The following is a 3,522-nucleotide window of genomic DNA, read 5'->3' on the forward strand; positions in this document are numbered from 1 at the left end:
CCTATTTGATGGAAATCTTTGTTGACTTCTCTAAAAATCACTCAATTTTGAAACCTATCCAATAAATTTATGTAAATCATTTTTAGAAAAAGCTTGATTATGTTCAAAATATTTATTCAAAACTTTAGTAAAGGAATAAATCTTTGGAGAAATATTTATTAAATTCATATTGGTGTCCCATGCTTCCATAATAATGTGTTGACGGTGATGTACCCTCCAACATGTCAAGGGGATCTTCCCAATAAGAAGTCCCAATTAGTCCTCAGACCGTTTGGCGTAGGAGTCCCAGCAGTGGGTCGTAAGGTAATGCCTTAACTGATGCAGTGGGTCAAGGAATGAGTATGAGAGGTTCCAACACTTCAAAGGGAGAGGAAGGTGAAGGTGAGTTCCAGGTTGAAAGGGATCAATCCCAATTCGGCTAGGAACACACAACACAAAGGACATACACAGCTTCCGGTAGAGTAGTCGACACGGATGTGGCAGTCCAACATACAAGGTAATATAACCCGAACAACACTCACGGATCAGTCTAAGACAAGTGTGAAGGTTGATATAACAAGGTTCAGAGAAAGGTCTATCTGATGTCCAGCATAGTAGTTGACACGAATGGTGATAGCATTAACAACATATGCAACACGTTAACAACAAGATTCATATAATTGCATACAAATTAGTTCATATACAAGTACGTAAGTTAAACAACATATATCATTAAGGCAACTGAAGCAGTCCAACTATAATAACAACATATGCATGAAAATGTGTTGGCTTTTATTATATAAAGAAGTGTAAGCCACAATCATACAATACACCATGTAAACCTGCTAGCCCTATCAGTAGAAAGTTATAGTCAGATCCGCCTACTCCTCCAAAGAGATGTACTGGCTCCGTACAGTGGACAAGCCAAGTCGCGTTACAATACTATCCAAACCTTGTTCAAGATAGTCTCAGTAGAAGCTTGGCTGACCAAAAGCCCTTACAATGAGTTATGAGGGACTGTTTATAGCAAAGGGTGGGATGACCCTTGACATTCCCCTTTGTGAAGTTCAACTACCCTCATGACTCTTCACCTACTCTATGACTGCTACATCCAACTGTTGACACTTGACTTACACTTATCATGACTCAACATACAATGCACATGTACTCATGTGAGACAACATGGCTTGAGCAAGTCTTGCAAGGCATCACTGACACTTGGTCCGTTGCGATGAGACCAACTCTTTGACATGCTTGTGATGGTGAACATGGTGAGTTGATTCCAAGCTTGGTCATCCGTGATGATGTGCATGCACCTCATGGTGACATCTTGCTAAAGCAAACTCTTGCCTCTATTGCAACCGGTGCATTGGTTCGGCCCCTTCATCCAACTCATCTGCTAACATGTGCATGGTCTTCTTGGGTATGATTGAACCGACAACACACTGATGCATAGTGTCTGTGCTGATCTTCAAGTGTGCGCTAGTGTTCATGCACATCAAATTGTCGAAGTACATGTTCAGCCCCAGTTGGACTTGCTTCTTGTCTTCGCCTTGGTGAGTGTGTTGAATGAGTTGGATTGCATGTGTTCTATCAACGACATGAATGTTTTTGGATCCCTTGCATGCGATCAACAACATTTCTCAACATGTTTGCTCTATGTCAGCTATTGGGATAGATCCTTAACTCGTACTGGCATAGTTTCATTCACGAGTGCATGTTGCGCCCACTGTTGTTCATGTTCCTACTACAACTCATTGGACTGTATGTATAACTTCATGTTTTTCCTGAGTTGCTGCTTCAACACATGCAACTCCTTCTTTGTTCCATATTTTGCCTTCACGCGATATTCATGTCGCATCACTTCATAACCTGAGTCTCCAAAGTTGTTTTCATTAACAGTGGATCTGCTTGACCTTGCAACTTTGTTCTGCCTCTATGTTGTCAACAACCTTCCTCTTGCATTCGCTGCATTTGCTGCATTCACTACATTTGTTGCATTTGGTATGCTGCCTTCAGCTGTTGTTCATGATGTTGCTTGCTGTGATGCTATTGCTTGATGTCCTTCTCCATGAACAACTTGATGTCTTCATGAGTAGGTAAGCCCATGGACACTTGATTGACTGCATCCCTAAGCGTGCTCTGAACGATGTCTTCGTCTCTGCTCTCTTGGAAACCATTGTACTTGTACTGCTGAGAGGCAGATGAACACCTTTGATACCTGGAGATATGGAAAAACTCATAACAAGCAATTTGTCAGTCAAAAACCAAAATGAACATGATAACTGACTTGCAACATACCTGGGTGAATGATCATGAAGGTTACGCAATTTTGGCCGGGAGGTCGGGATACCGACTTCCAAGAATACACAAGGCACATTCCGAGCTGTTAAGAGACTGACTGACTACTGGAACTGCAAAATGCACAGTCTAGTTGGGCAATTGGTTGTTGGGATTGCGCAATGCGCGATTCCAGCTAAGAAAGATTGTTGGCCTAGGGACAGATTTGCGAAAAGTTTTGGGCCAACCAACCACTGACCTCCAGAAATGCGCAATTCAATCCAGGAGGCCAGTTCTAGGCAATAATTCACAAATTCGGAGAGGAAGGTGAGCCTTCATTTTCCAGATTGCGCAATGCAGCCTTGGTGAAGGCAGAGACCGGGCCAAGGTTGGCCTGACTTGCCGACGGGAAACTAAAAGCAAGTAAGTCAATGAAATGCATGGCGACACTAAGTGATAGCAGAAGTGATAAATAGTGCATGAAAAACATGAATGGGAGATTCAACAAACATATCAACATGCATGTGGGTGAGGTTGTTTGCCAGTTGGGCGAATGTCTGTGCAAAAATAGTTTCATGCATGCGACAACAGTGAGATAGAAACAAAAATTGAAACAGAGCTAGGACAAGCTAGAATACATGTAAACGGCAGCAGGTGTTCAAATAAATCAAGTAAACAACGCTCACACAAGCGAATACAAAAAAAGCGACAGAAATGCAGCACAAGGCATGGGAAGAGAACTTACCCCAAAACAATTGAGCTAAGTGTGTCGACTACTCCTAGATGTGATGTGGGATGTCAGAGCTACAAGGTTGATGTGAGGAATGAGTTCTGCAGTGTTCGGTTGATGATTTTTTATAACATCGAGGTTGTGAGGCGCATGCCACAAATCTAGGGGAAGCGACACTTGGAGGGAGGTTTCTGAATTACTCCTTGTATGTAAGCTCCAACTGCTAAACATAGTTCCTTGAAACAAGGGATTCTTTTGCATGTTGCCTTGGGAGAATCAGCCTATGCATGTAAGTCTGTTTTGTTCGGTCCGAACCGGTCAAATCAGCTGCATATACAAGCCACTGCTTGACTACTCGAGAAAAATGCACATTTCTTACTGTAAGCTGGGCTGACTGCCTAAGGGGATTGCACAATTTATGGGCCCAACAGCTGACTGCTGCCCAGATTTGTGCAAATCCTGGGCTGAACTTCCTGTTGATGGGAAAAATTGCGCAAATCCTGCTGGGAGGGTTGGCTGGCAGGATTGTGCAA

This window comes from Pinus tabuliformis, chromosome 7 (genome assembly GCF_031772625.1).
Source record: "Pinus tabuliformis cultivar Carrire ecotype Pingquan chromosome 7, CPIR1, whole genome shotgun sequence".
Taxonomy (NCBI): domain Eukaryota; kingdom Viridiplantae; phylum Streptophyta; class Pinopsida; order Pinales; family Pinaceae; genus Pinus; species Pinus tabuliformis.